This window comes from Gasterosteus aculeatus, chromosome 4 (genome assembly GCF_964276395.1).
Source record: "Gasterosteus aculeatus chromosome 4, fGasAcu3.hap1.1, whole genome shotgun sequence".
NCBI classification, from domain to species: domain Eukaryota; kingdom Metazoa; phylum Chordata; class Actinopteri; order Perciformes; family Gasterosteidae; genus Gasterosteus; species Gasterosteus aculeatus.
Genome location: NC_135691.1, coordinates 29,911,805 through 29,926,527, shown reverse-complemented (window position 1 = coordinate 29,926,527; position 14,723 = coordinate 29,911,805). Strand labels below are relative to the sequence as shown.

At 41.6% G+C, this 14,723-nt stretch overlaps 20 non-coding genes across 20 annotated transcripts; all 20 read right to left on the bottom strand.

Moving 5' to 3' along the window:
* Positions 1-426: 426 nt before the first annotated feature.
* On the bottom strand, positions 427-498 carry trnae-uuc (transfer RNA glutamic acid (anticodon UUC)). The gene has a single exon. It is a non-coding gene; the product is annotated as a tRNA-Glu (tRNA).
* A 539-nt stretch (positions 499-1,037) lies between these two features.
* Positions 1,038-1,109, bottom strand: trnae-uuc (transfer RNA glutamic acid (anticodon UUC)). The gene has a single exon. It is a non-coding gene; the product is annotated as a tRNA-Glu (tRNA).
* A 314-nt stretch (positions 1,110-1,423) lies between these two features.
* Positions 1,424-1,495, bottom strand: trnae-uuc (transfer RNA glutamic acid (anticodon UUC)). The gene has a single exon. It is a non-coding gene; the product is annotated as a tRNA-Glu (tRNA).
* A 299-nt stretch (positions 1,496-1,794) lies between these two features.
* On the bottom strand, positions 1,795-1,866 carry trnae-cuc (transfer RNA glutamic acid (anticodon CUC)). The gene has a single exon. It is a non-coding gene; the product is annotated as a tRNA-Glu (tRNA).
* A 1,842-nt stretch (positions 1,867-3,708) lies between these two features.
* On the bottom strand, positions 3,709-3,780 carry trnae-uuc (transfer RNA glutamic acid (anticodon UUC)). Its single transcript has one exon. It is a non-coding gene; the product is annotated as a tRNA-Glu (tRNA).
* A 539-nt stretch (positions 3,781-4,319) lies between these two features.
* Positions 4,320-4,391, bottom strand: trnae-uuc (transfer RNA glutamic acid (anticodon UUC)). Its single transcript has one exon. It is a non-coding gene; the product is annotated as a tRNA-Glu (tRNA).
* A 314-nt stretch (positions 4,392-4,705) lies between these two features.
* trnae-uuc (transfer RNA glutamic acid (anticodon UUC)) lies at positions 4,706-4,777 on the bottom strand. Its single transcript has one exon. It is a non-coding gene; the product is annotated as a tRNA-Glu (tRNA).
* Positions 4,778-5,076: 299 nt separating this feature from the next.
* On the bottom strand, positions 5,077-5,148 carry trnae-cuc (transfer RNA glutamic acid (anticodon CUC)). The gene has a single exon. It is a non-coding gene; the product is annotated as a tRNA-Glu (tRNA).
* A 299-nt stretch (positions 5,149-5,447) lies between these two features.
* trnae-cuc (transfer RNA glutamic acid (anticodon CUC)) lies at positions 5,448-5,519 on the bottom strand. Its single transcript has one exon. It is a non-coding gene; the product is annotated as a tRNA-Glu (tRNA).
* A 670-nt stretch (positions 5,520-6,189) lies between these two features.
* trnae-cuc (transfer RNA glutamic acid (anticodon CUC)) lies at positions 6,190-6,261 on the bottom strand. Its single transcript has one exon. It is a non-coding gene; the product is annotated as a tRNA-Glu (tRNA).
* Positions 6,262-8,084: 1,823 nt separating this feature from the next.
* On the bottom strand, positions 8,085-8,156 carry trnae-uuc (transfer RNA glutamic acid (anticodon UUC)). The gene has a single exon. It is a non-coding gene; the product is annotated as a tRNA-Glu (tRNA).
* Positions 8,157-8,870: 714 nt separating this feature from the next.
* Positions 8,871-8,942, bottom strand: trnae-uuc (transfer RNA glutamic acid (anticodon UUC)). Its single transcript has one exon. It is a non-coding gene; the product is annotated as a tRNA-Glu (tRNA).
* A 492-nt stretch (positions 8,943-9,434) lies between these two features.
* trnae-cuc (transfer RNA glutamic acid (anticodon CUC)) lies at positions 9,435-9,506 on the bottom strand. The gene has a single exon. It is a non-coding gene; the product is annotated as a tRNA-Glu (tRNA).
* Positions 9,507-9,659: 153 nt separating this feature from the next.
* Positions 9,660-9,731, bottom strand: trnae-uuc (transfer RNA glutamic acid (anticodon UUC)). Its single transcript has one exon. It is a non-coding gene; the product is annotated as a tRNA-Glu (tRNA).
* A 492-nt stretch (positions 9,732-10,223) lies between these two features.
* Positions 10,224-10,295, bottom strand: trnae-cuc (transfer RNA glutamic acid (anticodon CUC)). Its single transcript has one exon. It is a non-coding gene; the product is annotated as a tRNA-Glu (tRNA).
* A 153-nt stretch (positions 10,296-10,448) lies between these two features.
* trnae-uuc (transfer RNA glutamic acid (anticodon UUC)) lies at positions 10,449-10,520 on the bottom strand. The gene has a single exon. It is a non-coding gene; the product is annotated as a tRNA-Glu (tRNA).
* Positions 10,521-12,526: 2,006 nt separating this feature from the next.
* On the bottom strand, positions 12,527-12,598 carry trnae-cuc (transfer RNA glutamic acid (anticodon CUC)). The gene has a single exon. It is a non-coding gene; the product is annotated as a tRNA-Glu (tRNA).
* A 106-nt stretch (positions 12,599-12,704) lies between these two features.
* trnae-uuc (transfer RNA glutamic acid (anticodon UUC)) lies at positions 12,705-12,776 on the bottom strand. Its single transcript has one exon. It is a non-coding gene; the product is annotated as a tRNA-Glu (tRNA).
* An 892-nt stretch (positions 12,777-13,668) lies between these two features.
* trnae-cuc (transfer RNA glutamic acid (anticodon CUC)) lies at positions 13,669-13,740 on the bottom strand. The gene has a single exon. It is a non-coding gene; the product is annotated as a tRNA-Glu (tRNA).
* A 153-nt stretch (positions 13,741-13,893) lies between these two features.
* Positions 13,894-13,965, bottom strand: trnae-uuc (transfer RNA glutamic acid (anticodon UUC)). The gene has a single exon. It is a non-coding gene; the product is annotated as a tRNA-Glu (tRNA).
* Positions 13,966-14,723: the final 758 nt, after the last annotated feature.

The following is a 14,723-nucleotide window of genomic DNA, read 5'->3' as shown; positions in this document are numbered from 1 at the left end:
TGGCTTGAATTAAAAGTTGGATCTGGAATTCCAAACTCCAAATCTCATTTCCCTGACCGGAAATTGAACCCTGGCCGCGGCGGTGAGAGCGCCGAATCCTAGCCACTAGACCATCAGGGACATGATTATGCTAATGAAGTCTTAATTTAAGTCGAAAACTTTAAAAACATCTGCAGTTTGGCTTGAATTAAAAGTTGGATCTGGAATTCCAAACTCTAAATCTCGGGCCGTGGCGGTGAGAGCACCGAATCCTAGCCACTAGACCATCAGGGACATGATTATGCTAATGAAGTCTTAATTTAAGTCGAAAACTTTAAAAACATCTGCAGTTTGGCTTGAATTAAAAGTTGGATCTGGAATTCCATAACATCTGCAATTTGGCTTGAATTAAAAGTTGGATCTGGAATTCCAAACTCTAAATCTCATTTCCCTGACCGGGAATTGAACCCGGGCCGCGGCGGTGAAAGCGCCAAATCCTATCCACTAGACCATCAGGGACACAATTATGCAAATGAAGTCATAGTTTAAGTCGAATACATTAAAAACATCTGCAGTTTGGCTTGAATTAAAAGTTAAAGCTTGAATTCCCTGACCAGGAATTTAACACTTTATATCTGACTTCCCTGACCGGAAATTGAACCCGGGCCACAGCGATGAAAGCACCAAATCCTAGCCACTAGACCATCAGGGACACAATTATGCAAATGGAGTCATAGTTTAAGTCGAATGCTTTAAAAACATCTGCAGTTTGGCTTGAATTAAAAGTTAGAGCTTGAATTCCCTGACCAGGAATTTAACACTTTATATCTGAATTCCCTGACCGGAAATTGAACCCGGGCCGCGGCGGTGAGAGCGCCGAATCCTAGCCACTAGACCATCAGGGACATGATTATGCTAATGATGTCTTAATTTAAGTCGAAAACTTTAAAAACATCTGCAGTTTGGCTTGAATTAAAAGTTGGATCTGGAATTCCATAACATCTGCAGTTTGGCTTGAATTAAAAGTTGGATCTGGAATTCCAAACTCTAAATCTCATTTCCCTGACCGGGAATTGAACCCGGGCCGCGGCGGTGAAAGCGCCAAATCCTAGCCACTAGACCACCAGGGACACAATTATGCAAATGAAGTCATAGTTTAAGTCGAATACATTAAAAACATCTGCAGTTTGGCTTGAATTAAAAGTTAAAGCTTGAATTCCCTGAACACGAAATTAACACTTTATATCTGACTTCCCTGACCGGAAATTGAACCCGGGCCACAGCGGTGAAAGCGCCAAATCCTAGCCACTAGACCATCAGGGACACAATTATGCAAATGGAGTCATAGTTTAAGTCGAATGCTTTAAAAACATCTGTAGTTTGGCTTGAATTAAAATTTAGAGCTTCAATTCCCTGACTAGGAATTTAACACTTTATATCTGATTTCCCTGACCGGAAATTGAACCCGGGCCGCGGCGGTGAAAGCGCCAAATCCTAGCCACTAGACCATCAGGGACACAATTATGCAAATGAAGTCATAATTTGAGTCGATCACTTTAAAATCATCTGCAGTTTGGCTTGAATTAAAATTTAGAGCTTCAATTCCCTGACTAGAAATTTAACACTTTATATCTGATTTCCCTGACCGGAAATTGAACCCGGGCCACAGCGGTGAAAGCGCCAAATCCTAGCCACTAGACCCTCAGGGACACAATTATGCAAATGGAGTCATAGTTTAAGTTGAATGCTTTAAAAACATCTGTAGTTTGGCTTGAATTAAAAGTTGGATCTGGAATTCCAAAATCTAAATCTCATTTCCCTGACCGGGAATTGAACCCGGGCCGCGGCGGTGAGAGCGCCGAATCCTAGCCACTAGACCATCAGGGACATGATTATGCTAATGAAGTCTTAATTTAAGTCGAAAACTTTAAAAACATCTGCAGTTTGGCTTGAATTAAAAGTTAAAGCTTGAATTCCCTGACCAGGAATTTAACACTTTATATCTGACTTCCCTGACCGGAAATTGAACCCGGGCCACAGCGGTGAAAGCGCCAAATCCTAGCCACTAGACCATCAGGGACACAATTATGCAAATGGAGTCATAGTTTAAGTCGAATGCTTTAAAAACATCTGTAGTTTGTCTTGAATTAAAATTTAGAGCTTCAATTCCCTGACTAGGAATTTAACACTTTATATCTGATTTCCCTGACCGGAAATTGAACCCGGGCCACAGCTGTGAAAGCGCCAAATCCTAGCCACTAGACCATCAGGGACACAATTATGCAAATGAAGTCATAGTTTAAGTCGAATACATTAAAAACATCTGCAGTTTGGCTTGAATTAAAAGTTAAAGCTTGAATTCCCTGACCAGGAATTTAACACTTTATATCTGACTTCCCTGACCGGAAATTGAACCCGGGCCACAGCGGTGAAAGCGCCAAATCCTAGCCACTAGACCCTCAGGGACACAATTATGCAAATGAAGTCATAGTTTAAGTTGAATACTTTAAAAACATCTGCAGTTTGGCTTGAATTAAAAGTTGGATCTGGAATTCCAAACTCCAAATCTCATTTCCCTGACCGGAAATTGAACCCGGGCCGCGACGGTGAAAGCGCCAAATCCTAGCCACTAGAACATCAGGGACACAATTATGCAAATGAAGTCATAGTTTAAGTCGAATACATTAAAAACATCTGCAGTTTGGCTTGAATTAAAAGTTAAAGCTTGAATTCCCTGACCAGGAAATTAACACTTTATATCTGACTTCCCTGACCGGAAATTGAACCCGGGCCACAGCGGTGAAAGCGCCAAATCCTAGCCACTAGACCATCAGGGACACAATTATGCAAATGGAGTCATAGTTTAAGTCGAATACATTAAAAACATCTGCAGTTTGGCTTGAATTAAAAGTTAAAGCTTGAATTCCCTGACCAGGAATTTAACACTTTATTTCTGACTTCCCTGACCGGAAATTGAACCCTGGCCACAGCTGTGAAAGCGCCAAATCCTAGCCACTAGACCATCAGGGACACAATTATGCAAATGAAGTCATAGTTTAAGTCGAATACATTAAAAACATCTGCAGTTTGGCTTGAATTAAAAGTTAAAGCTTGAATTCCCTGACCAGGAATTTAACACTTTATTTCTGACTTCCCTGACCGGAAATTGAACCCGGGCCACAGCGGTGAAAGCGCCAAATCCTAGCCACTAGACCCTCAGGGACACAATTATGCAAATGAAGTCATAGTTTAAGTCGAATACTTTAAAAACATCTGCAGTTTGGCTTGAATTAAAAGTTGGATCTGGAATTCCAAACTCCAAATCTCATTTCCCTGACCGGAAATTGAACCCGGGCCGCGGCGGTGAGAGCGCCGAATCCTAGCCACTAGACCATCAGGGACATGATTATGCTAATGAAGTCTTAATTTAAGTCGAAAACTTTAAAAACATCTGCAGTTTGGCTTGAATTAAAAGTTGGATCTGGAATTCCAAACTCTAAATCTCATTTCCCTGACCGGGAATTGAACCCGGGCCGCGGCGGTGAGAGCGCCGAATCCTAGCCACTAGACCATCAGCATGATTATGCTAATGAAGTCTTAATTTAAGTCGAAAACTTTAAAAACATCTGCAGTTTGGCTTGAATTAAAAGTTGGATCTGGAATTCCATAACATCTGCAATTTGGCTTGAATTAAAAGTTGGATCTGGAATTCCAAACTCTAAATCTCATTTCCCTGACCGGGAATTGAACCCGGGCCGCGGCGGTGAAAGCGCCAAATCCTAGCCACTAGACCATCAGGGACACAATTATGCAAATGAAGTCATAGTTTAAGTCGAATACATTAAAAACATCTGCAGTTTGGCTTGAATTAAAAGTTAAAGCTTGAATTCCCTGACCAGGAATTTAACACTTTATATCTGACTTCCCTGACCGGAAATTGAACCCGGGCCACAGCGATGAAAGCACCAAATCCTAGCCACTAGACCATCAGGGACACAATTATGCAAATGGAGTCATAGTTTAAGTCGAATGCTTTAAAAACATCTGCAGTTTGGCTTGAATTAAAAGTTAGAGCTTGAATTCCCTGACCAGGAATTTAACACTTTATATCTGAATTCCCTGACCGGAAATTGAACCCGGGCCGCGGCGGTGAGAGCGCCGAATCCTAGCCACTAGACCATCAGGGACATGATTATGCTAATGATGTCTTAATTTAAGTCGAAAACTTTAAAAACATCTGCAGTTTGGCTTGAATTAAAAGTTGGATCTGGAATTCCATAACATCTGCAGTTTGGCTTGAATTAAAAGTTGGATCTGGAATTCCAAACTCTAAATCTCATTTCCCTGACCGGGAATTGAACCCGGGCCGCGGCGGTGAAAGCGCCAAATCCTAGCCACTAGACCACCAGGGACACAATTATGCAAATGAAGTCATAGTTTAAGTCGAATACATTAAAAACATCTGCAGTTTGGCTTGAATTAAAAGTTAAAGCTTGAATTCCCTGAACACGAAATTAACACTTTATATCTGACTTCCCTGACCGGAAATTGAACCCGGGCCACAGCGGTGAAAGCGCCAAATCCTAGCCACTAGACCATCAGGGACACAATTATGCAAATGGAGTCATAGTTTAAGTCGAATGCTTTAAAAACATCTGTAGTTTGGCTTGAATTAAAATTTAGAGCTTCAATTCCCTGACTAGGAATTTAACACTTTATATCTGATTTCCCTGACCGGAAATTGAACCCGGGCCGCGGCGGTGAAAGCGCCAAATCCTAGCCACTAGACCATCAGGGACACAATTATGCAAATGAAGTCATAATTTGAGTCGATCACTTTAAAATCATCTGCAGTTTGGCTTGAATTAAAATTTAGAGCTTCAATTCCCTGACTAGAAATTTAACACTTTATATCTGATTTCCCTGACCGGAAATTGAACCCGGGCCACAGCGGTGAAAGCGCCAAATCCTAGCCACTAGACCCTCAGGGACACAATTATGCAAATGGAGTCATAGTTTAAGTTGAATGCTTTAAAAACATCTGTAGTTTGGCTTGAATTAAAAGTTGGATCTGGAATTCCAAAATCTAAATCTCATTTCCCTGACCGGGAATTGAACCCGGGCCGCGGCGGTGAGAGCGCCGAATCCTAGCCACTAGACCATCAGGGACATGATTATGCAAATGAAGTCATAATTTGAGTCGATCACTTTAAAATCATCTGCAGTTTGGCTTGAATTAAAATTTAGAGCTTCAATTCCCTGACTAGAAATTTAACACTTTATATCTGATTTCCCTGACCGGAAATTGAACCCGGGCCACAGCGGTGAAAGCGCCAAATCCTAGCCACTAGACCCTCAGGGACACAATTATGCAAATGGAGTCATAGTTTAAGTTGAATGCTTTAAAAACATCTGTAGTTTGGCTTGAATTAAAAGTTGGATCTGGAATTCCAAAATCTAAATCTCATTTCCCTGACCGGGAATTGAACCCGGGCCGCGGCGGTGAGAGCGCCGAATCCTAGCCACTAGACCATCAGGGACATGATTATGCTAATGAAGTCTTAATTTAAGTCGAAAACTTTAAAAACATCTGCAGTTTGGCTTGAATTAAAAGTTAAAGCTTGAATTCCCTGACCAGGAATTTAACACTTTATATCTGACTTCCCTGACCGGAAATTGAACCCGGGCCACAGCGGTGAAAGCGCCAAATCCTAGCCACTAGACCATCAGGGACACAATTATGCAAATGGAGTCATAGTTTAAGTTGAATGCTTTAAAAACATCTGTAGTTTGGCTTGAATTAAAAGTTGGATCTGGAATTCCAAAATCTAAATCTCATTTCCCTGACCGGGAATTGAACCCGGGCCGCGGCGGTGAGAGCGCCAAATCCTAGCCACTAGACCATCAGGGACACAATTATGCAAATGAAGTCATAATTTGAGTCGATCACTTTAAAATCATCTGCAGTTTGGCTTGAATTAAAATTTAGAGCTTCAATTCCCTGACTAGAAATTTAACACTTTATATCTGATTTCCCTGACCGGAAATTGAACCCGGGCCACAGCGGTGAAAGCGCCAAATCCTAGCCACTAGACCCTCAGGGACACAATTATGCAAATGGAGTCATAGTTTAAGTTGAATGCTTTAAAAACATCTGTAGTTTGGCTTGAATTAAAAGTTGGATCTGGAATTCCAAAATCTAAATCTCATTTCCCTGACCGGGAATTGAACCCGGGCCGCGGCGGTGAGAGCGCCGAATCCTAGCCACTAGACCATCAGGGACATGATTATGCTAATGAAGTCTTAATTTAAGTCGAAAACTTTAAAAACATCTGCAGTTTGGCTTGAATTAAAAGTTAAAGCTTGAATTCCCTGACCAGGAATTTAACACTTTATATCTGACTTCCCTGACCGGAAATTGAACCCGGGCCACAGCGGTGAAAGCGCCAAATCCTAGCCACTAGACCATCAGGGACACAATTATGCAAATGGAGTCATAGTTTAAGTCGAATGCTTTAAAAACATCTGTAGTTTGGCTTGAATTAAAATTTAGAGCTTCAATTCCCTGACTAGGAATTTAACACTTTATATCTGATTTCCCTGACCGGAAATTGAACCCGGGCCACAGCTGTGAAAGCGCCAAATCCTAGCCACTAGACCATCAGGGACACAATTATGCAAATGAAGTCATAGTTTAAGTCGAATACATTAAAAACATCTGCAGTTTGGCTTGAATTAAAAGTTAAAGCTTGAATTCCCTGACCAGGAATTTAACACTTTATATCTGACTTCCCTGACCGGAAATTGAACCCGGGCCACAGCGGTGAAAGCGCCAAATCCTAGCCACTAGACCCTCAGGGACACAATTATGCAAATGAAGTCATAGTTTAAGTTGAATACTTTAAAAACATCTGCAGTTTGGCTTGAATTAAAAGTTGGATCTGGAATTCCAAACTCCAAATCTCATTTCCCTGACCGGAAATTGAACCCGGGCCGCGACGGTGAAAGCGCCAAATCCTAGCCACTAGAACATCAGGGACACAATTATGCAAATGAAGTCATAGTTTAAGTCGAATACATTAAAAACATCTGCAGTTTGGCTTGAATTCCCTGACCAGGAAATTAACACTTTATATCTGACTTCCCTGACCGGAAATTGAACCCGGGCCACAGCGGTGAAAGCGCCAAATCCTAGCCACTAGACCATCAGGGACACAATTATGCAAATGGAGTCATAGTTTAAGTCGAATACATTAAAAACATCTGCAGTTTGGCTTGAATTAAAAGTTAAAGCTTGAATTCCCTGACCAGGAATTTAACACTTTATTTCTGACTTCCCTGACCGGAAATTGAACCCTGGCCACAGCTGTGAAAGCGCCAAATCCTAGCCACTAGACCATCAGGGACACAATTATGCAAATGAAGTCATAGTTTAAGTCGAATACATTAAAAACATCTGCAGTTTGGCTTGAATTAAAAGTTAAAGCTTGAATTCCCTGACCAGGAATTTAACACTTTATTTCTGACTTCCCTGACCGGAAATTGAACCCGGGCCACAGCGGTGAAAGCGCCAAATCCTAGCCACTAGACCCTCAGGGACACAATTATGCAAATGAAGTCATAGTTTAAGTCGAATACTTTAAAAACATCTGCAGTTTGGCTTGAATTAAAAGTTGGATCTGGAATTCCAAACTCCAAATCTCATTTCCCTGACCGGAAATTGAACCCGGGCCGCGGCGGTGAGAGCGCCGAATCCTAGCCACTAGACCATCAGGGACATGATTATGCTAATGAAGTCTTAATTTAAGTCGAAAACTTTAAAAACATCTGCAGTTTGGCTTGAATTAAAAGTTGGATCTGGAATTCCAAACTCTAAATCTCATTTCCCTGACCGGGAATTGAACCCGGGCCGCGGCGGTGAGAGCGCCGAATCCTAGCCACTAGACCATCAGCATGATTATGCTAATGAAGTCTTAATTTAAGTCGAAAACTTTAAAAACATCTGCAGTTTGGCTTGAATTAAAAGTTGGATCTGGAATTCCATAACATCTGCAATTTGGCTTGAATTAAAAGTTGGATCTGGAATTCCAAACTCTAAATCTCATTTCCCTGACCGGGAATTGAACCCGGGCCGCGGCGGTGAAAGCGCCAAATCCTAGCCACTAGACCATCAGGGACACAATTATGCAAATGAAGTCATAGTTTAAGTCGAATACATTAAAAACATCTGCAGTTTGGCTTGAATTAAAAGTTAAAGCTTGAATTCCCTGACCAGGAATTTAACACTTTATATCTGACTTCCCTGACCGGAAATTGAACCCGGGCCACATTTGTGACAGCGCCAAATCCTAGCCACTAGACCATCAGGGACACAATTATGCAAATGAAGTCATAGTTTAAGTCGAATACATTAAAAACATCTGCAGTTTGGCTTGAATTAAAAGTTAAAGCTTGAATTCCCTGACCAGGAATTTAACACTTTATATCTGACTTCCCTGACCGGAAATTGAACCCGGGCCACATTTGTGAAAGCGCCAAATCCTAGCCACTAGACCCTCAGGGACACAATTATGCAAATGAAGTCATAGTTTAAGTCGAATGCTTTAAAAACATCTGCAGTTTGGCTTGAATTAAAAGTTGGATCTGGAATTCCAAACTCTAAATCTCATTTTCCTGACCGGGAATTGAACCCGGGCCGCGGCGGTGAGAGCGCCGAATCCTAGCCACTAGACCATCAGCATGATTATGCTAATGAAGTCTTAATTTAAGTCGAAAACTTTAAAAACATCTGCAGTTTGGCTTGAATTAAAAGTTGGATCTGGAATTCCATAACATCTGCAATTTGGCTTGAATTAAAAGTTGGATCTGGAATTCCAAACTCTAAATCTCATTTCCCTGACCGGGAATTGAACCCGGGCCGCGGCGGTGAAAGCGCCAAATCCTAGCCACTAGACCATCAGGGACACAATTATGCAAATGAAGTCATAGTTTAAGTCGAATACATTAAAAACATCTGCAGTTTGGCTTGAATTAAAAGTTAAAGCTTGAATTCCCTGACCAGGAATTTAACACTTTATATCTGACTTCCCTGACCGGAAATTGAACCCGGGCCACATTTGTGACAGCGCCAAATCCTAGCCACTAGACCATCAGGGACACAATTATGCAAATGAAGTCATAGTTTAAGTCGAATACATTAAAAACATCTGCAGTTTGGCTTGAATTAAAAGTTAAAGCTTGAATTCCCTGACCAGGAATTTAACACTTTATATCTGACTTCCCTGACCGGAAATTGAACCCGGGCCACATTTGTGAAAGCGCCAAATCCTAGCCACTAGACCCTCAGGGACACAATTATGCAAATGAAGTCATAGTTTAAGTCGAATGCTTTAAAAACATCTGCAGTTTGGCTTGAATTAAAAGTTGGATCTGGAATTCCAAACTCTAAATCTCATTTCCCTGACCGGGAATTGAACCCGGGCCGCGGCGGTGAGAGCGCCGAATCCTAGCCACTAGACCATCAGGGACATGATTATGCTAATGAAGTCTTAATTTAAGTCGAAAACTTTAAAAACATCTGCAGTTTGGCTTGAATTAAAAGTTGGATCTGGAATTCCATAACATCTGCAATTTGGCTTGAATTAAAAGTTGGATCTGGAATTCCAAACTCTAAATCTCATTTCCCTGACCGGGAATTGAACCCGGGCCGCGGCGGTGAAAGCGCCAAATCCTAGCCACTAGACCATCAGGGACACAATTATGCAAATGAAGTCATAGTTTAAGTCGAATACATTAAAAACATCTGCAGTTTGGCTTGAATTAAAAGTTAAAGCTTGAATTCCCTGACCAGGAATTTAACACTTTATATCTGACTTCCCTGACCGGAAATTGAACCCGGGCCACATTTGTGAAAGCGCCAAATCCTAGCCACTAGACCATCAGGGACACAATTATGCAAATGAAGTCATAGTTTAAGTCGAATACATTAAAAACATCTGCAGTTTGGCTTGAATTAAAAGTTAAAGCTTGAATTCCCTGACCAGGAATTTAACACTTTATATCTGACTTCCCTGACCGGAAATTGAACCCGGGCCACAGCGGTGAAAGCGCCAAATCCTAGCCACTAGACCATCATGGACACAATTATGCAAATGGAGTCATAGTTTAAGTCGAATGCTTTAAAAACATCTGCAGTTTGGCTTGAATTAAAAGTTGGATCTGGAATTCCAAACTCTAAATCTCATTTCCCTGACCGGGAATTGAACCCGGGCCGCGGCGGTGAGAGCGCCGAATCCTAGCCACTAGACCATCAGGGACATGATTATGCTAATGAAGTCTTAATTTAAGTCGAAAACTTTAAAAACATCTGCAGTTTGGCTTGAATTAAAAGTTGGATCTGGAATTCCATAACATCTGCAATTTGGCTTGAATTAAAAGTTGGATCTGGAATTCCAAACTCTAAATCTCATTTCCGTGACCGGGAATTGAACCCGGGCCGCGGCGGTGAAAGCGCCAAATCCTAGCCACTAGACCATCAGGGACACAATTATGCAAATGGAGTCATAGTTTAAGTCGAATGCTTTAAAAACATCTGTAGTTTGGCTTGAATTAAAATTTAGAGCTTCAATTCCCTGACTAGGAATTTAACACTTTATATCTGATTTCCCTGACCGGAAATTGAACCCGGGCCACAGCTGTGAAAGCGCCAAATCCTAGCCACTAGACCATCAGGGACACAATTATGCAAATGAAGTCATAGTTTAAGTCGAATACATAAAAAACATCTGCAGTTTGGCTTGAATTAAAAGTTAAAGCTTGAATTCCCTGACCAGGAATTTAACACTTTATATCTGACTTCCCTGACCGGAAATTGAACCCGGGCCACAGCGGTGAAAGCGCCAAATCCTAGCCACTAGACCCTCAGGGACACAATTATGCAGATGAAGTCATAGTTTAAGTTGAATACTTTAAAAACATCTGCAGTTTGGCTTGAATTAAAAGTTGGATCTGGAATTCCAAACTCCAAATCTCATTTCCCTGACCGGAAATTGAACCCGGGCCGCGACGGTGAAAGCGCCAAATCCTAGCCACTAGAACATCAGGGACACAATTATGCAAATGAAGTCATAGTTTAAGTCGAATACATTAAAAACATCTGCAGTTTGGCTTGAATTAAAAGTTAAAGCTTGAATTCCCTGACCAGGAAATTAACACTTTATATCTGACTTCCCTGACCGGAAATTGAACCCGGGCCACAGCGGTGAAAGCGCCAAATCCTAGCCACTAGACCATCAGGGACACAATTATGCAAATGGAGTCATAGTTTAAGTCGAATGCTTTAAAAACATCTGTAGTTTGGCTTGAATTAAAATTTAGAGCTTCAATTCCCTGACTAGGAATTTAACACTTTATATCTGATTTCCCTGACCGGAAATTGAACCCGGGCCACAGCTGTGAAAGCGCCAAATCCTAGCCACTAGACCATCAGGGACACAATTATGCAAATGAAGTCATAGTTTAAGTCGAATACATTAAAAACATCTGCAGTTTGGCTTGAATTAAAAGTTAAAGCTTGAATTCCCTGACCAGGAATTTAACACTTTATATCTGACTTCCCTGACCGGAAATTGAACCCGGGCCACAGCGGTGAAAGCGCCAAATCCTAGCCACTAGACCCTCAGGGACACAATTATGCAAATGAAGTCATAGTTTAAGTTGAATACTTTAAAAACATCTGCAGTTTGGCTTGAATTAAAAGTTGGATCTGGAATTCCAAACTCCAAATCTCATTTCCCTGACCGGAAATTGAACCCGGGCCGCGACGGTGAAAGCGCCAAATCCTAGCCACTAGAACATCAGGGACACAATTATGCAAATGAAGTCATAGTTTAAGTCGAATACATTAAAAACATCTGCAGTTTGGCTTGAATTAAAAGTTAAAGCTTGAATTCCCTGACCAGGAAATTAACACTTTATATCTGACTTCCCTGACCGGAAATTGAACCCGGGCCACAGCGGTGAAAGCGCCAAATCCTAGCCACTAGACCATCAGGGACACAATTATGCAAATGGAGTCATAGTTTAAGTCGAATACATTAAAAACATCTGCAGTTTGGCTTGAATTAAAAGTTAAAGCTTGAATTCCCTGACCAGGAATTTAACACTTTATTTCTGACTTCCCTGACCGGAAATTGAACCCTGGCCACAGCTGTGAAAGCGCCAAATCCTAGCCACTAGACCATCAGGGACACAATTATGCAAATGAAGTCATAGTTTAAGTCGAATACATTAAAAACATCTGCAGTTTGGCTTGAATTAAAAGTTAAAGCTTGAATTCCCTGACCAGGAATTTAACACTTTATTTCTGACTTCCCTGACCGGAAATTGAACCCGGGCCACAGCGGTGAAAGCGCCAAATCCTAGCCACTAGACCCTCAGGGACACAATTATGCAAATGGAGTCATAGTTTAAGTCGAATGCTTTAAAAACATCTGTAGTTTGGCTTGAATTAAAAGTTGGATCTGGAATTCCAAACTCTAAATTTCATTTCCCTGACCGGGAATTGAACCCGGGCCGCGGCGGTGAGAGCACCGAATCCTAGCCACTAGACCATCAGGGACATGATTATGCAAATGAAGTCATAGTTTAAGTCAAAAGCTTTAAAAACATCTGCAGTTTGGCTTGAATTAAAAGTTGGATCTGGAATTCCAAACTCTAAATCTCATTTCCCTGACCGGGAATTGAACCCGGGCCGCGGCGGTGAAAGCGCCAAATCCTAGCCACTAGACCATCAGGGACACGATTATGCAAATGAAGTCATAGTTTAAGTCGAATACATTAAAAACATCTGCAGTTTGGCTTGAATTAAAAGTTAAAGCTTGAATTCCCTGACCAGGAATTTAACACTTTATTTCTGACTTCCCTGACCGGAAATTGAACCCTGGCCACAGCTGTGAAAGCGCCAAATCCTAGCCACTAGACCATCAGGGACACAATTATGCAAATGAAGTCATAGTTTAAGTCGAATACATTAAAAACATCTGCAGTTTGGCTTGAATTAAAAGTTAAAGCTTGAATTCCCTGACCAGGAATTTAACACTTTATTTCTGACTTCCCTGACCGGAAATTGAACCCGGGCCACAGCGGTGAAAGCGCCAAATCCTAGCCACTAGACCCTCAGGGACACAATTATGCAAATGAAGTCATAGTTTAAGTCGAATACTTTAAAAACATCTGCAGTTTGGCTTGAATTAAAAGTTGGATCTGGAATTCCAAACTCCAAATCTCATTTCCCTGACCGGAAATTGAACCCGGGCCGCGGCGGTGAGAGCGCCGAATCCTAGCCACTAGACCATCAGGGACATGATTATGCTAATGAAGTCTTAATTTAAGTCGAAAACTTTCAAAACATCTGCAGTTTGGCTTGAATTAAAAGTTGGATCTGGAATTCCAAACTCTAAATCTCATTTCCCTGACTGGGAATTGAACCCGGGCCGCGGCGGTGAGAGCGCCGAATCCTAGCCACTAGACCATCAGCATGATTATGCTAATGAAGTCTTAATTTAAGTCGAAAACTTTAAAAACATCTGCAGTTTGGCTTGAATTAAAAGTTGGATCTGGAATTCCATAACATCTGCAATTTGGCTTGAATTAAAAGTTGGATCTGGAATTCCAAACTCTAAATCTCATTTCCCTGACCGGGAATTGAACCCGGGCCGCGGCGGTGAGAGCGCCGAATCCTAGCCACTAGACCATCAGGGACATGATTATGCTAATGAAGTCTTAATTTAAGTCGAAAACTTTAAAAACATCTGCAGTTTGGCTTGAATTAAAAGTTGGATCTGGAATTCCATAACATCTGCAATTTGGCTTGAATTAAAAGTTGGATCTGGAATTCCAAACTCTAAATCTCATTTCCGTGACCGGGAATTGAACCCGGGCCGCGGCGGTGAAAGCGCCAAATCCTAGCCACTAGACCATCAGGGACACAATTATGCAAATGGAGTCATAGTTTAAGTCGAATGCTTTAAAAACATCTGTAGTTTGGCTTGAATTAAAATTTAGAGCTTCAATTCCCTGACTAGGAATTTAACACTTTATATCTGATTTCCCTGACCGGAAATTGAACCCGGGCCACAGCTGTGAAAGCGCCAAATCCTAGCCACTAGACCATCAGGGACACAATTATGCAAATGAAGTCATAGTTTAAGTCGAATACATTAAAAACATCTGCAGTTTGGCTTGAATTAAAAGTTAAAGCTTGAATTCCCTGACCAGGAATTTAACACTTTATATCTGACTTCCCTGACCGGAAATTGAACCCGGGCCACAGCGGTGAAAGCGCCAAATCCTAGCCACTAGACCCTCAGGGACACAATTATGCAAATGAAGTCATAGTTTAAGTTGAATACTTTAAAAACATCTGCAGTTTGGCTTGAATTAAAAGTTGGATCTGGAATTCCAAACTCCAAATCTCATTTCCCTGACCGGAAATTGAACCCGGGCCGCGACGGTGAAAGCGCCAAATCCTAGCCACTAGAACATCAGGGACACAATTATGCAAATGGAGTCATAGTTTAAGTCGAATACATTAAAAACATCTGCAGTTTGGCTTGAATTAAAAGTTAAAGCTTGAATTCCCTGACCAGGAAATTAACACTTTATATCTGACTTCCCTGACCGGAAATTGAACCCGGGCCACAGCGGTGAAAGCGCCAAATCCTAGCCACTAGACCATCAGGGAC